The 17,474-nt window shown below is 52.1% G+C and overlaps 1 protein-coding gene across 9 annotated transcripts in view; it reads right to left on the bottom strand.

Annotated features, from left to right (window-relative positions):
* Window positions 1-8,082, bottom strand: part of AKAP13 (A-kinase anchoring protein 13) — a 268,166-nt gene extending 260,084 nt beyond the window's left edge. For 5 of the 9 annotated variants that reach the window (XM_044444959.1, XM_044444962.1, XM_044444958.1 and 2 more), the window contains exon 1: window positions 7,900-8,082. The gene's annotated coding sequence lies outside the window, so the exon portion shown is untranslated. Of the gene's footprint in view, window positions 1-7,505; window positions 7,854-7,899 lie in introns of those variants that run through there. The other 4 variants (XM_044444956.1, XM_044444964.1, XM_044444966.1 and 1 more) reach the window with 3 other exon arrangements.
* Window positions 8,083-17,474: the final 9,392 nt, after the last annotated feature.

Below are 17,474 nucleotides of genomic sequence, written 5' to 3'. Positions count from 1 at the left end.
AGGTGACAGCCAGGTGTTTCTAAAGAGGAAAAATGGATAATCCCACCCAACTTGTCTTCACATTAAGCTGCATAAGGGACAAAGTAGCACTGTACCAAAAACTCTTCCACCCTTTTCCCTCCAACCGCTCTTATTGCATTTGATAGAAAAGAAAGGAGAAGAATGGTTGGGAGAAATTTTCCTTGATGCCCTTGTGCTCCTCTGACCTTTAAGACAGGCAAGGAGTGAGATAATGTTGCCACTTGTCCTCTTGCCAAGTAAGCATAATTCATTTATACAATCTGGCATGATGGTTGTTTCTTTATATGATTTAAATCCCACCCTTTTCTAAAGAACTCAAAGCAGCTTACATCATACTTGTCCTCCTGCTTTCCATCTTATCCCCACAACAACAACCCTGTGAGGTAGTCAGGCTGAGAGTCTGTGCCTGGCCCCAGCTGGCTCCATGGCTGAGCAAGGTCTAGAAACCGGATTTCCTGAGGCCCAGCTCCAATCTACTGCAAGGCTCTGGCTCTCTTATTATTGCTTGCATGAACAGATACAAATAACATCTACTGTATGCATGAACAGAACAGACAATCCATGTCATATCCCCTCACAATACTAAAAAATTCCATTCTGAGAAGAATGGAAAATGATTGTAGCACAGATAAGCACTGTTTAAATAAATCACAACCGAGCTGAAATTAAGATCTCTATAACCTTGCACCCAATGCCTATTCTTTAAATTTGTTTTTCTGTTGCCATATTTATACTTGATGTATGATTTACTTTTTGTCAGCCTGTTTGATTGTTCTTGTATTGTTTGGTGCAAAAGAAGCTTTCTAAGGTGTCCCATCCTTCACTGCACAAGCATGCCCCTCTGTGCCCTCCCCGGCTTCCTGCATCTGACAGAGAAGTGCAAGCAGCTGGCGAGGGTGCACAGGATGGAGAGAAATGCAAAGGAGGGAGGGGAGACCTTAGCTCATCGTTGTGAGGGGCTACGCACACAAGCACAACCAAGATGCTGGCAGAGCAAAAAGCAAAACCTCGTGAGGAAGCAGAGGCCCAGGGCTACAGCAGTGGCTACGGGGGGCACTTTTCCACCCCCTCCTGCAGAATCCAGCCACATGGCCCTCCGAGCGCCCTGCCCACAGACAGGGTGAGGAATTTCACGAGGACTTTGTGCACAGCTCTGGCAGCCACAGAGGACAACCCAACGTGTGCCATTCAAACCCTGTGAAGGAAGTGGGGCCGGTGCACGCATGCGCAGGAGGGGGCAGAAATGATCAAAGCACACCATGCTAGGAACGCAAAGCCTGTGTCCATTCACACCACGCTGGGCTTCACTCTGAGAATTCCCGACCCCCCACGAGCCCCGCTGGCTGGGCTTGGAGGGAGCTGAAGCTCAGCAACATTGGGAAGGCCACAGAGCCTCCCCTCTCTATATATTTTACTATTTCTTTAAAGTTATTAAAGGAATTGCTCTAGGCACTTTAGAGTATAAAAAAATAAAAAAGTCAACTATATCAAGCTACTCAACACACCAGTGAAGCATAAAACAGAATAGAGCATAAAACAGAACACCACAGGGACTAGGAAAATGAACAGCACTGCAAGGACTGAGATAACAGCAACATAAAATAGCAAATGGGGACATTGCTCAACCACAGAAATGCATTCAGCAGCTTAAGAATCTCAGCTCTAAAAAAACAAAACAAGGAAGGAACTCTCTCATACCCAGCCTTCTAAAACAAAGCATTAGAAATAGGGGAAACCATCTAATTGCAACCATTTCCTGAGAAAGTGTGATCAGCCATTTGGAACCATTTTCCTGGGAGATCTCTGAGCACTGAACTGTTATCTGGATGCGTCTTGAAGTGGTGCCTTTCTGGTATTTTGCAGCAGAAAGGCTGTGATAGTTTTCGTAAAACAGAGCTCACAAGAGTGGAGAACCAGGAGCACACTCCCACATCTGGCGGGCACATCCTATCATCCAGAAAGTCTCAGCCATCAAAAAAGCAAGATATAAACATTTCCTGGGGCAACTTGACCCTCTCAAAATGATATCAGGTCAGGCTGATGAGGAAAATTGTTCATACAATTATAGGAAATTGATCTAACTGAAGTTCAGTGCAGCACACATGTTGATCCGTCGATGTAAGGCAGACTGCGAACCCTTTAGCATCCAGAAACAGCTGTCTATAACCTCGGGCACAATCCTGTGAGCGCTTAGGCAGAAAAGGCCCTGCAGTCCAAGACGCCCATCCAGTACAGCTACCCTAGCCTGGCTGCGGGAGCCAAAGCAGCATGCGGGCACAGCTCCCTCACCACTCCACCCGGGTTCTCCCACCACTGGGCTGCAGAGCCATTCTGCCTGATCCCTCCTGCTTTTGTCCACCAAGAAGCAATAAGAAGGCGGAGGGAAGCTACCCCCACCCCCGGCAGAAGAACTTGCCCACTTCATGGTGAAGAGTTCACGGTGCTGCTCCCCACTCACTCTTTGCAAACACAGCCAACCGTTCTGTGGCATCTTTAAGACTAACAACTTTATTTCCACACAAGTTTTAATGCAACTGGTTCAACATCCATGAAACAAGCTGCTTGCCTGTTTGTGCTCTGGAAAGTGGGAGGCACCTCTTTTTAAAGCGTCAAGAAAAAATCAGTCCTGGTCATTGCTTGCACTCACAACCATGCACATTAAGGCAAGCTGTACAAAACCTATATATATTCCCTGGAAAGAGGAGAGCAACCCAAAACTCAAAAGGAGTTGTCAGAAAACAGAAAGCCCCCCAGTTTCTCACCACCACTGCCACCTTTTGGAGCAGTCCAGCTGCAGATTTGCATAGATTCCAAAACACAAGAATTCATGCTGTGGAAAGCAAGTGTCAAAAACACCACTCATAATCAACATACCGGCTTGAAATACTTCCACTACCATGATATCTCTTCCAGGCCTATTTTTATATTACAGGGTGGAGGAGAGAATTGCAGGCAATCAACACATGCTATGCTTTCTCAGGGTTATTGCTGGAACCAACTTAGCAAGTAACTATCTTGGCACGTCGCAGGTTATATGATACCACAGTCCTGTGAAATGAATAGAGCACAGAGACACCACACCAAGAGCTGGCATGCAAGAGAGAAAAAAAGCATCTTGGGGAAGACACACAGCACATCAGAGCCCACATCTGCTAATCCCAGTACTTTTTTATTGTTATGACACTGCATTGTCATATTCTGCCTTTCTTCCTCTTCCAAGGCCCTCAAAGTGGCTTGCAAGGTTTGCCTGCTCTCCACTTTATCTTCCAATGTGGAGAGCAGAGAGTCTGTGACTGGCCCAAAGTCACCCAGTGGGCTTCATGGCTAAGTGCGGACTAGAACCTGGATCTCCCAGGTCCTAGTCCAACACTCTCGACACTACGCCACACTGCCTGTCAAGATTATTCCAAGGCAATACAGGTGAGAGCTAGCATGACCAGGAAACAGTGCCTGATGCCACCACTCTCTCTCTCACCTGCAGTGCCTCCAGACCTAGCCTGGTGGAGGCCAGAAGCTCTGAGAACAAGCAAGCTAGCTGGGGCTACTATGAGCCCAGCAGATCATCTCACAGTCCATGCAAGTGCCCAAATGACCTCTGAATTTTGCCACTGGCTCCACTGAGTTCCCCTGCCACCACCCAACCAACCTGCAATGAGAACCATGTTCCTCAGCCCACCCAACTGGAGTGCGAGCAAGGCTGTGATGGGAAGGACAGAACACAGAGGGGCTTTCCCATATGGCATCATCTCCATGAAAATCACACCCTGCACAGCCCAGGAGAGAATGCGTGGATGGGGGGGGGGGGGACAACACTGGCGCTGACCTGCTAGCCACCACAGGTTCCCACGTGTCTCTAGCAGGACTGGCCTGACTTTTACCTGCAGGTGGGGTTAAAGGACCCAGTCCCTCAAATTGTTGAATGCAAGTTCCCGTACCACTCCCACTGGTGGAGAGGACGCCATCTCATTCGTGGCCCAAATTCCTCAGGGTGGTCCTAGCCCCATTCAACTTCAGCAGCCCCCACAAGGGAGAAAGTGGGCAAGGCAGTAAACCTTATGCCAGCTTTGATGGCTTCAATCGGCACATCTTGAGGGAAACACTGCTATGGAAGCATCCACACCTTAGAGAAGGCTGTGAGGTTACCTGAAAAGCAGCTTCCAGTATGTTACTCTCTCACACACACCCCTCCACACTGAATGCTCAGAAAAGGTAAGCTCTGCTCTTAGCTCTGAAGAGCCTGATCCCAAGGGCTGATTCGGGTGAGCAGTCTCTCCACATACCTCTGCCACACCTGGCAGTAAAGAAACTGAGCCCTGGGAAAACCAACCGTTGCAGGTAGGGCTGTCTGAGCAGGAAGACAGCAGAGCCATGAAGAATCAAATCACCTCCAGAGCCCATCTGAGCAGTGCTAAGTGGAGAGTAAGGCAAGGGAAGCAGGTGGGGTTTCGGTTTGGAGAGCTGCAGGCCAGGGGGTAGGCACTGCAATGTGGAAGGCAACACTCCATTATCTGAGCACACTCATCAAAGTTGGACATGCATCTAAAGATGGTCTTGGCCCAGTGATGTCCAACCTCACTGGGTAGGAGAGAAATAAACCGAAGAAGGAAGATCCCAGAGTTCAGGCCGCAATCCTAAATTTAGTCAGGGAATTCTGGGTTGCAGGACTCTGAACACAGCAAGACTTATTTCTGAACCCACTTGTGCTGTCAGTGTGACTCTTTCTACACAATTACATTCCAACTGTTGAGGCCAATGGGTTCTGTTTTTCCCAATTTGGCATATTCCCAAAGCAGGACAATTATATTCCCCTAAAAACAATACTGTGAGTGGCATGCCATTGTTACTTAAAAGTCAATCCCCATCCCAAAAAACCTGAATCCATGGGTAACAAAAAAAAAAAAAAACCAACACAACCAATTGTTTAGAAAGACAAAGGAAACATACACCAACAAATGAAGAGAGGAAAACCAAACATTAGCACTGGATTATGACTTTAATTGCTTCTTATACAAAAGATTGAGGAGTGCTTCTAAAAGTAATTTCAGTACACCATAAAGACTCATAGCATAGCATCCACTGCTTTATGGTCATAGTCCATCCCCACCCACCCATGTGCTTCCGGCACATGGTTGAACATGCTTTCTGCTCAGGAGGCTGCCCAGGAACCCTGACACAAGACGCAGCAAGCCAGGAATCTTCAGCCCACCTCTCGTCTCCCTCCCATGTGAAATCAGACTTTTAAAAAATGAGTACTTGTGTGTATGCAAGTGTGTGAACCAAGACTTGTGGGATGGACCTTTCATTTTTCTGCTAGAATCTGGGATCCATTAATGAGAACCAGATGAAACAGAGGGGCTATGAGGAGGGAACATAATCTTGGAATCAATGAACAAGGGTGCCTCCAACATGTGCTCAGCCCAGGAATTTGTGCTCAGTAACAGGACTTGCAGACCTTCTGCACTGAGATGGACTTCTGCTAGGAGTGGCAGGCGATCTTTTCCAGTCCAGATTTGTACAGGATTGTCCCCCAACTATCAGCCAGTAATCCTGATCTACCTTTTGCCTCTTCTCCCTTAAGCATATTCTAAAGTTGATGACTACTGATAATAACAATAAGTCTTAAAAAGCTGGAGGGGACTTGTAAGTTTCAGCAATAATGGAAGCTACCACAATCCAAAACAGAACTTGGAGGAGAGAGAGAGAGTTCTAAAGTCTACTGGTTTCTTATTACAAGGGAGGCGAGAGTCATGGGGGGGTCCTTCCTCCAGCATCCCAAAGGCATTCATTTTTTGTTTGTTTGTTTTGAAACACTTCCCAATCTCCCCCCACCCCACAATTTAAAGGACTACTTGCAAAGTTCCAGGAGAGAAGTTACAAGTTTGCATGTTAACTGAAGCCCTAAAGGCCCAGATGTTACAACCAACCGAGTTTTGGATATAGAATACGGGGAAGAAATATTTGGAAAGATGGGGGGAGGAAAGAGACACAGCAACTCTGCAGGAAACCCTTAAGGAGAGAGAGAAGCTGGTCTAGAAAAGAAAGGTGGGAGCCTTTAGACCATCCGGGACCCCAGCCAGCCAATACTTAATTCCAAATAAAAATCTGCTTTTACATAAATTCCACACCTCTGTAGAAAAGACCGCCCCCCACGTCTGCACACGAACACATAGCAGCACACATCATGCTCATAAACACTCTGTGACCCCATGAAAAACAGGAACCCCAGCCCCACAGAAAGCGCACGTGCGCACTCCACAAGTCAAGGGCAGGGAAGCCAGTTCAGCCCCAAAGAGCAGTGACGTTCCCAAACTGCTTTTGTATTGTGCAATTCCCCAGCAAACCCAAACAACATCTCCCAACTATAATGCCCCCATGTTTGCACACTGCCTCCTCTTGTCTTGCCTCTTCTGTTCTCAGCAAAGATTCAATGAGGAGGAGAGGCAAAACTTCTGCGTGGAGTCTTTTGATCGGGAGCACTCCTTCTGGAAGCATCCACTGCGGAGCTCTTCTTTTTCTTTGGGGTTTTGTGCAGAAAGGAAAAAAAAAATAACACTGGAAGCAGCAGCAGCAGTGGGAAGACGAGGCCTCTTTGCCCGGACCTCTTCATAAAATGCAGCGAAGGCGGGAGGCCAGGCATGACGGAAGTGCAAAGCCGCCCCAAGTTTCCGAGAACAAGGCACAAAAATCACTGCCTCATAGGGCAGCCCTCCCCAGCTTGATGACTTCCAGCTGTGACAGACTACACCTCCCATCATCCTATGCAACATGAGCAGAACCACACACAACTCAACCCACGACAAAGAAAGATTCCCCCACAGACAACACTTCCAGGGGCTCGAGGAACTCCAGAGAAGTTTGGGGCAATGGTTGGAGTGGGGGAGAAGCCCCCGCCTGCCAAACATGCTATGAGCCGCCCCCGAAAGAGGAGTGAGGAGGACAGCCCCTGTCCCCGGTCCCATGCCCCTTTGCGAAACTTCTCCCAGGCTTCCTCAAGAGCCTCTTTGGAATGTGTAACTTTAGGCAAAGTTATTTTAGAGTAAAACCACATTTCCACGGGGTGAGGGGCTTCTCCTACATAGGTATAAAGCTCGGCTGCAAAGGGCTTTTACAGATTGGAGAAGAGAATTGCGAGGGTCCACAAAAACCAAGTCCCGCCCCACACAGAGGGAGGGCAGCTGGCCTTCTCCTCTCCCCCAGCCCCTGTTTGCAAAAGGTCTTTGGGCAACCTCGCACTTAGGGATCATCTAGGAAATGACAGACTCTTAAAAAGAGGGTGGAAGATGAAACCACATTCGCGTCCCGCTCGTCCCATTTTCCCACCTCCTTTTCAATGCAACACCCAGCCCCGCTCCGCCACCCGCTCTTGGACAGGCGCCCACCCCCCACCCACTTCGGGAAAAGCAGAATTTAGAGACGATCCCCCGCCTTATTGCAAACTCCCCTCCCCTCCCCTCCCCTCCGGACGAGCAAAGGAGGACTCGTACCTGCGTTGCCTCCGCACGTGCAGCGGCACCGCTCGTCGCGGTATTCAATCCCACGCGCCCAGCACAGCTGGGTTCATCCCTAAGCAAACCAGCGCGCTACAAGCTGCAACAGCGCGGCGCGATCGTTCTCCCCAGACACAGAAAAGTTCATCCCGGCAAGGTCCACGAAGTTAAGTCAGTCCCGATCCGAGGCAGGTTTTACTCGGAAGCAAGCCAGCCCCGATCCAAGTCACGCTTCGCCCGGAAGCAAGCAAGCAAGCCCCGTCCCTAGGTGGGCTCTGCTCGGAAGCAAGCCGGCCCGGATTCCAACTCCTCCTTGCACGCGGCAAACCAAGCTCCCCCCACCGAGTCCGGGACACGGGCGGACAGACCCCCGCTTCCTCCCTCCGCTCACCGCGACGCCCGGCGCTGTCCTCGGAGATGCCGCGCTCCGGCTCGCTTGTCCGCGCGTTCTCGCCGCCGGAGGAGGACCGGCTCTCGAGGGAAAAGGAAAGGAAGGCGGCTTCCGCGCCCGCGATGCGCAGCTGCGGGGCGAAATGGCCGCTTCCACCGCGCGGCGCCGCCGCCTCGTGCTGCGAGACTGTGGCTCGTCCGGGACCCGAGGCGCTCTGGGATGCCCCCTCCCGCCCCAAGCAGGCGGGCAGGCGCGACGGGCTGAAGGCCGGCCTGCTGTTGCGCGCCAGTGCGCCTGCGCCGAAACTTATTGACGGGGACTTTAAAAGAGACGGCAAACTTGCCAAGCAGGAGGAGAGTGCCTTCCTTTCTCAGCGCCGAGCGCCCCACTGGCGCCCCCTGCTGGCCAAGGAGCTCAAGACAGCTCCTCGCGGATTGAGGGTGCCCTGCTGTGGCGGGAGCACGTTGGCAGGCTGGCACAAAATGACTGTCCGGGGTGGGGTGTTTTTCAGCAGCCTCCCAAAGTCAGCCCCTTGGTCTGGAACACCCATGATCGCCGACCCCGCGCCCTTTCAAGTGCTCAGCGGGCGCTTGTCCAGCACCCCCTGAAAAAAGAGATCCCCCCCATTAATTACAGGAGAGCAGAAGCACGGGAAGCTGCCTCTGGCCCACTCAGCTCAGCACTGTCGACACGGGCTGGCAGCAGCGGTTCCCCAAGGATCCGGGCAGGTTTTCCCGGCACTGCCTGGAAAGGCAGACGATCGGCGCACAGAGCAGGCGCTCTCCGTTATGGGGCGACCTGCCCGCCTGTGGCACAACGCGCCTTTGCACGGGCAAATGGGCGAGGAGAAGCACAAGAGCCTCTTGCCCGGGAGCGGAAGCAGAGCCTCTGAAGCCAGGTGCAAACAGCGCTGGTGTGCCCACCCGTTGCTTTGTTTCAAGCCCGCCCCCACAATGTTTCTCCCAGAAATAAATTAAAAATCAGGAGAAGTGAGAAGACTGGTGAATACCAAGAGGAATGTCCCTGAATGCCTCAGTAGGGATCCCAGCCTTAAAGGCTCCGCGGGCCATGCCTTCACTCCGAGTTTAAGGCTGCCATCCTGGGCATGCTGAAACAGAAGACAGACTGGCTGCTCCCAGCAATCCCCAGCCAGCCAGCTTGAGCATGCTGGGAGCTGTAGGACCTTTTTCTGCATAGGCTCCTCCCCTAAGCCTGGTGCACACCTGGCTAAGTCAGTTCAAATTGAGCTCCGGGTGCCTGTTTTCCTTCAGTGCTTGCCTCCTCCTTTCTGACCAGAGAAATGCTGCCTCCCAGTGGAAGAGGTCTAGAAGATGGGGCAAGGGGCTTTTCTTCTTCATTGGGAGGCCTCCATCCTGCCTGCCCTTTGCTGCGCTATTGCACTCTGCCCAGCCAGCGTTTTCTCTCCCACCTGACATCATCCCATGCTTTCAACTGCTTCTACATTCCAAATATATTGGAGCAATAATAGCTGCTAACAAAACAAATAACAAAACCCTAATTAAGACCAACAATACTCTGAGTGTGCATTTCGATATTTCAGATTCACTTCACTATAGCCCCATCAGGAGAACGAGACTAAAACAAGGCCTGCTTCTGCTACCCTCTTCCTTTGCTACTGTTGGACCAGTTACGGGGCAAGGCAAAGCCCTGAGCTGTGGAAGCTGGATTTTTCCTTCACTGTTTTGCCCCTGCTTTTAACAATCCAGAGCTGTTCTTTACTCTTCATTGAAAACGAGTCTTCTGCATTTGGTCTTTTCAATACTGGGGAGACATTCAAACTAACTAAGTCCTGGAGATGTGAGCACCATTGGAAGAGTAGTAGAAATTGTGGTCCTGGCCCAGGCAGTCCTGAGTTGCTCGCCGTTCGGCTTCAGTCCCTTTGCCAGTGCTGGGCCCGAGGCAGGAGCAGTGGGTCTGGGAGCAAAGCTTGCGGGCGCACTTCGGACTGCCTGCACCACAGACCCACCTCTGGGGATGGCTTCCCCTTCTGCATTCACAGCCCTTGCCTGCAGGTGCCCAGGCAGAAGGGAGAGCTGCCTGGAGAGCCCATGGTGTTGAGGGCAGCTTCAGAGTTCAGCAGCAAGAGCCACTTGCAAACAAAATGTAATGGCAAAGAGGGGAATTGATTCTCTTCCTAATTGGGCCTTGCTCGGTGTGCACATCTTTAAGAGTTCCAGAAACAGCCCACATGGAGAGTGCCATTCCTGGCTTACGCATATATGTGGTGCAGCTGAGGGGCCGTGGGTTACAAGGTCATCACAACACAAGTTGTGATGAGCCTGCAGTATAGCCCAGGTTTAGAAAGAGAATCCATGGCCATGAATGGCCAACAGGCAACACGGTTCTGCAGATGGGCAGGTGACGGGGCTTTTGGCATGTCTGAACAAGTTGCAGGTGATCCTACAGCATGGTGACGTATCCCAGAATCAGGCCAACATGCCCACCCAACTCCTTCAGGCAGTTGCTGGATCATCCAGGAACGAAGCTTTGCAACTAGGGGTGGCAGGATTGCTGGGGGACAAAGAGCAGGAGGGGTTGGCCCTGAAACTTTAGGCCAGATCCTGAGACGAGGCAACCACAGCTCTGCACACTAAGGTTGGCTATTCCCAAAGCACGCCGGGGATGGCACTGAGTATGCCTCATGGAACGCCTCCTTCCGCAGGGCTTCGTCTGGGAGGCCGGTCATGCACTCAACCATGATGGGCGTAACGCAGGGGAAGGAATACCCATCCCCTTCCTCGTGGCAGCCCCTCTGCGGTGGGTCCTAGCGACAAGCTAGCACCAGTATGGCAAGACATTTGGCTGATGCCCAAGGAGAAGCTGCGTGGTGGGTTGGCTGGCATGTCCTGCCAAGGATCAGGTCCCACTGGTGTGAACAGCAAGTTCAATGAACCGTCAGCTGGGTGCTGTGGTAGACCATGAAGAAAAGAAGGAATGGCAAAGGTTGGTGGCCAGTTTGCAGGGGATGCCGGATGAGGCGAGACTGAGGGAACTGGGTCTCTTCAGCCTGGAGAAGAGGAGACTCAGAGGGGATCTGTTGGTGACATACAGGCATCTGGGGGGGGGGGTCACATGGAGGTGGGCGGAGACCTGTTCTCCCCTGCAGAGGAAGGCAGGACGTGCTCCAATGGAGCAAAGCTCAGGGAACCAAGGTTCCATTTAGATGCCAGGAAGCACTTCCTGACAGTCAGGGCCCTGAAGGTATGGTTCCATGGGAGGTGGTTGAGGCCCCATTAGTGAGGGTGTTCAAGGACAGGCTGGACGTGCACATGGTGGGCATGTCGTGAGCGGAGCCAACTGAAGCTGGGGGTCAGACTAGATGGCCCGGGAGACCCCTTCTGACTCGCTCTGTTTCTACGTTTCTCAATAGAATATTACTCAGTAGATCCCATATTTTTGAGTTCCCTTGTTCCTTGGAAATCTTCCACCGGGCCTCTTTCTACTCCTAGCTTCCCTCTTTGCTGCATAAACTTTTTTCTTTTCCTGGATTTCATTTATATTAGCCATTCTATCACACCAAAATCAACTCTTTGGGTTGCATTTCCTTCAATGTATAACTCAACGAACTGTGGGGGGGGGAGTGAGAATTATTTTATTAAGTCAGTAGCGCATGCATGCAAATTCAGAATGTCAGATATCCCTGATAATACAGAAAAGGAAGAATCCACACAAGACAATCAGGTGAACCATTGATACTGGTGCAAAGTTGTGCTTTGTGTTGCAGGCCACAGGACGCGCTGCAGCTTCCCTCTTCGTCCCCCGGTGGCACCCACATGGGCGTTCCATGAGTCCGGCCGGCGTTTCTCCGCGTCAGGGCAGGCGCGCTGCAGTACTCGACTGCCGAGGCTGCCCACTGATGCATGGCGTGGTCTCGCTAAGGGAAGCCTTTGGCCAGGCAACCCGCACCTGTTGCTGCTGTGAAGGCTGTGCATCCATTGTGACGCTGTGCAGTATTACGGATCACAGAGAAGGTCTGACAAGGCACCAAGTTAAACTCTCAGAGGTCTGGCCTTGTAAAACTTGTGTTGCTGTGAGATAGCCCTAACCGTGGTGTTGCGTTTCCTTCCATGAATAGCTCAATCAACTCCCTATGTGGGAGTCCTGAGACAGACTTAGCGGTGAGGTTGGACTGGCAGCATCCCCTTTTGGATCCTGCCTCTGGGCAGAGCAGCGGAGCGGCAGAGGCTGGGGGAGAGAGCTGAGGGTGGCCAGGGGACTGGCGAAGGCAAGGTAGAGGCTTGGCAGAGGAGCAGGGGACAGGAGCAGCAGAGAGGAAGAGAGGCGGGCCAGAGGGGCCAAGAGGAAGCCGAGGGGCGGGGCAGCGGCCTGGGAGGCTTATAAGGCCGCGTTCAGCCACTGCAAGCCCTTTTGTCTCTTGCCTCTGAGCAGAGCAGCGGAGCAGCAGAGACTGAGGCTGGGGAAGAGAGCTGAGGGTGGCCAGGGAGCAGCTGGGCAGAGGAGCAGGGAACAGGAGCAGCGGAGAGGAAGGGGGGAGGGCCAGAGGGGCCAGGAGGGAGCAGGGGGCGGGGCCAGAGGCCTGGGAGCCTTACAAGGCTGCACTCTGCGGTTGGTGGTTCCAACACTTCATTCCTTATCTGCGCCCCTTGTCTGCGGCCAGGGCTGCCTGGGGACTCCCTTCCCTGGGGGCAGGGTTTTTTTGTTTTTCTTTTATTTCTTGCCCCAAATTTAAATTTTTATTTTCTCCTTTTGTGTGTGGTGGGGGGGTTGTGCAAAAGAACTGGGCTAGTGCAGGACAGACCAGTTGGAGGACCAAGGAGAGTCTCTTCCCCCCCGGGAGCAGCCCTGCTCCAGACAGAGGGTTGAGGGGAGGCCACAGGAGGAACTGCCGGGGATACATGGAGGCATGTCACTCACAGGTGGAGGAGGCCTTGTGCCGGTTTGGAGCTGGGAAACAAGTTCTCTCCACTTGGGGAGGCTGGGGCTGATGAGGCCTTGGGGGACCAGCAGGACCCCCAGCCTGGGACCACATGCGGCAAGGGGGCCCCTGTAGCAGAGGCCAGGGTCAGGGCACGGCCGCCCACCACCACAGGGAAGAGACGGTGGCGGGTGATCATCGTTGGGGACTCCCTGCTGAGGGGCACTGAGGCGGCGGCATGCTGCCACGACCTTGAGGCGAGGGAGGTCTGCTGCCTGCCGGGCGCACGCATCCGGCATGTGAAGGACAGAGTGGAGCGTCTTGTTCATACCAGGGGTTACCAGCCACTTCTGATGATCCATGTGGGCACAAATGACATAGGCAGGGTATGGGCAGGATCACCAGGGACTTTGAGGCCGTGGGGAAGAAACTCAGGGACCTTAAGGCGCAAGTGGCCTTCTCATCGAACTTTGCGGTCTGGGGATTTGGGCCAGGCAGGGATAGGAGGCTTACCCAGGTGAATGACTGGCTTAGGGTGTGGTGCCAGAAGGAACACATTCAGGTGAACCATTGATTCAGTGCAAAGTTGTGTTTTGTGTTGCAGGCCACGGGATGCATTGCAGATTCCCTCTTCATCCACAGGTGCACGCCTGCTGAGGGCTTTCCCAGGAGAGAACAGCACATGCAAAGCCACATCTGCAATCGCAGAGGATGCTCCCTGATGTTGCGGTTCCAATGGCCATGGTGCTGAAGTGTTCCACTGGTCTCCTGGGAGAGGCCTAACAGAAGGGTGGACTGTTGGCCTCACTGTGGCGTTGAGAGGTGTGGTGGAGTGAAGGGCAGTGGAGAGCAGGTCAGTGGTGTCAGAGTTAGATAGTTCGTCTTAGGAATTTGTTTGTCTTTAGTTCCAGTTATTTTTAACTTATTTAGTTCACTTAGTTTGATAGTGATAGTCTAGTATGATAGGTAATAGTTTAGTAGATTAGTGTAGTACTTCATCGTTTCATTAGTTTAGTCTCATTGTAGAAGAGTAGAACTTTTTTTGGTATTTAGGAGTAAGTAGTTCACCCCACCCTTTCCTCCCCAGCCTGCCCTTCACACCCATGGTTCCCCACAAGAAATTCTAGGCCATGCGCCCACCCCAACCCCAGGTAAGAAGAGGAATCATGTCACCAAACTCCCTGAGCACAGAAAAGAATGACAGACGTAGAGATGGCCAGACTGGGCAGAGGCAGTGCAGACTGCAACACGACTGAGGAAGCAGTGCAAACGTTGCAGAAATTGCAGTAACTGATCCCTTTAATGTTCTGTTTTTGCAGGATGAGGCTCACCGACCAGGACTCCTGCCCTCCCTGCCCACATGCCTTCCCACGTGCCCGCTTCTTCCTTTCTATCCCTTTCATTCCATTGCTCCTTCGCCCCTTCACAGCAACCCTAACCATAACCCCTTCTTGAACCCCGCCCCACAAGCCGGAGAAAGGACCTCCCCTCAGAACCCTCAGAACGGTGCCGGAGAAAGGACCTGCCCTCAGTCGACCAGGCACTGAACCTTTCCAGTGCAGGCGCTGGGTGTCACAAGCACCCTGCTAATGTATGCGCAGGTCAGAGAGAGGAGAGACCCTGTGGACGGCCTCTCTGGAAAAGAAATCCCCAATTCAGTTCCTTGAAGGTTTCTGACATGTCCAATGGAACCATCCTGCACTTCCTGGCTTAAGAATTGCTTGCGTACTTCAGTCAGGGCTTGCCGTGCCGTGCCTGGCTGTTTCACACTTGGCTTTATCACACATATTTCCAGTGCATTTCATTCTGCTAGGTAACTTTGAAGAGGTTGCTTCTTCTTGCCCCATGGGGTCAAAAAAGCCAGATTTCCCTGCCGCTTGAATTAGCACGTGGGGAACTGCATTGCATGACCTGACAGAGATGTGACTCATGCTGCCAGATTGTTTTCCCCACCCTGAACTGAAGTAAACCAAGAAAAGTGTCAAGCAAACTGCTTCTGTGTCTTGTAAGCATGGGAACCCGCTGAACAGCTTTCCTTTGACTGTCCTGCTGCCCCTTCTCGCCACAGGCTCAGCAAGCATTCCTTAACCCCGAGGAACTCTCCAGGGTGATCACATCAGCCTCAAAGCACTGGATGTCAGCCTGCTTCAAGTGTACCATCTTTGTGGAAGGTGGAGGAAGCCTGCGGAGGAACGGTGCAAGACCACAAACATTGGAATGTTGTGCCCCTGGAGTCAAAGGGAGAGGCGTGTTCTGCCTCGGCTTTTCCTCAGTGCGGGGACATCCCTCTGGACATCCTTGAGACAAGATGTTCTCCATCATGCTTGGAACCAACTGTTCCTCCTCTTTCCTTCACAGAGGAAGTTGGCGCAGATGGAGGCGGAGTGGCTCTGCGAAAGGAGGAAGCAGGTCAGGGGCTTGTCCTTCCTGTCTGGGAGGCAGTGTGGTGTTCCAAGCTGAAGGGTGTTAGACTCTTTGACAAATCGGGTCAGGTTCATTCCTCCAAGCCAGCCCTGCAAGGCAGGCCCACTGCCAAATCAGCAGGAATGTAGCGGACCCTCGATGGTGGGAGTGGGAAGGTGTCAAGCATGCGATATGTGAACACCAAGTTCATGCTCCCTGGGAGTTGTGTCCCACTTCGGCTATGCCACCCGGCAGTCCAAACCATCAAGAAACCATCTGGACACCCCTCATCCCCCAAGCAAGAACCAACAGGACTTCCCCCACCCCCTGCTCCTGGCGCACGTGTCTGAGCAGTGACAGCTTGACACATCTCTCGTTTGCCATTGCAGGGCAGAAAGCACAAGGGCCAGGAGTCCAAGGATGAGCCTCCAAACAAAAGGTTTGGCATCTTCTTCTGCTGTGATCTTGCCCTTTTGCACCTTCATGTGGCAGAGGGGACCATGCCTGGGGCAGGGCTGGCTGGGCCACGACTGTTGCCTGACCACAGGGGGACATTTGGAAGTTCACCACCCAAACCGGAGTCGTCTCTCAGTGTGACCCAAGGAGCTGGAAGTGAGCTCGGCATGGCTGGGAGTCCCTCAGGGTTCCTGAGGCGAGGGGTCTCGCATCTGCTCTCTGCCTGGATGGGGGACCCTGTGGAAATCCAGGGCATGCTCCCAGCACCTCAATGGAGGAGGGATAGCAGGAAGACAAAGGAGCAGAAAGCCCTTGTGCAGTCTCATCTCCAAGAAACTGGACATTAATGTGGCTGAGAAATGGGCGGTGTCAGAATGGTGGGACGAGCCCTTGACTGGGCTATACTGCTTCAGGCCGCAGGTGAAGAAGAATGTGGCCGAACTCCCTGAGCACCGAAAAGAGTGACAGAGGGAGAGATGGCCAGACTGGGCAGAGGCAGTGCAGACTGCAACTCGACTGGGGAAGCAGTGGAAACATTGCAGACATTACAGTAACTGAAGCCTTTAATGTTCTGTTGTTGCAGGATGAGGCTCACCGACCAGGACTCCTGCCCTCCCCGCCTTCCCACGTGCCTACTTCTTCCTTTCCATCCCTTCACTCCATTGCTCCTTCGCCCCTTCACAGCCACCCAAACCATAACCCCTTCTTCAAGCCCGCCACACAACCCCCCCTTCTCTTTTGCTCTCCGTTCCTGAAATTTGTTTTGAGTGTAAATTTATTAGTTATACATTTTTCCCATCATTTCAATCATTTCATATTATTCAAAGTTTAACAAATAAAATAGAATAGTTTGCACTGTTGGGAAGACAGATGTTTACAAACCAAAAAAAAAAACCCAAAACCCCCAGAAGTGAACAGACGTGGCTGAGCCTGCGATCGCGGGACTTGAAACCTGTCACTCCAAGCAGTCCTGTGAGTGAAGGATCATGCCTGAGTTCAGTCACGAAGCAAACCAGCCCTTGAGCACCAAAGGCCAGGAGCTTTCCCATTGTTTCTCTGTAGAAGAACAGGAAGCACTGGGCAGATGCAAGGCTGCATTGGTGACCTGTTCCAGCAACACAAGCTGAGTCTTTTAGCAACAGCAGATACCGTGTTTCTAGCTAAGAAAGATGCACCTGCCAATTTAGCTTGTGATTTGATTCGGACAGCCCAGCTCCTGCAACCAGGATGGCTAGAGGCATCTCTTTTAGCTTACCATGCTGCTAAGTTTATTTGCATGAGCACAGAGGAAGCAGCCAAAGGAACTCTGTGTTTGGGGCTACAGGTATGTCAGTGACCAGGCTGCCCGGTCTCCTGCCCTTTCCCACTGGGCATATGCATTGCCTTTCAGATGACAAACAAGGACTCTTCCCAGTTGAGGTAGGGGTGAGTTGGGAGACTGCAGAGGAAGGCAGCACCTAATACAATGCAATGGAAGGTTTGCAATACGAATACTTCAAATCCTCTGACTTTTTATTTTAAGGAACTGAAATAGACTGTGCATTTTTGATTTTTAACTCCCTGCCTTGAATTCTCGATATGAATCCAAATGTTGGCAGGACTAACAAGAAAGAGTTGCGCAAAGGGGCCGGGAGTACAAACGGTCCTCACTTTCCACTCCCGTTGGGGCAGCAGGTTTGGGAGGCCGACCAGGCAGCGGGCAGAAGGCTGATCTGCATGATTTTGGACAGCCATGTGCTTTTTTCCCCAGCACAGTCTGCAACTTGAAGGTGTCACCTCTCTGTAAGGCTGCCCAGTTTGAGCGCAGCTGAAAGATTAA

This window comes from Varanus komodoensis, unplaced genomic scaffold (genome assembly GCF_004798865.1).
Source record: "Varanus komodoensis strain SLA01 unplaced genomic scaffold, ASM479886v1 scaffold46_3, whole genome shotgun sequence".
NCBI lineage: Eukaryota > Metazoa > Chordata > Lepidosauria > Squamata > Varanidae > Varanus > Varanus komodoensis.
This window is presented reverse-complemented; position numbering and strand designations above follow the sequence as displayed.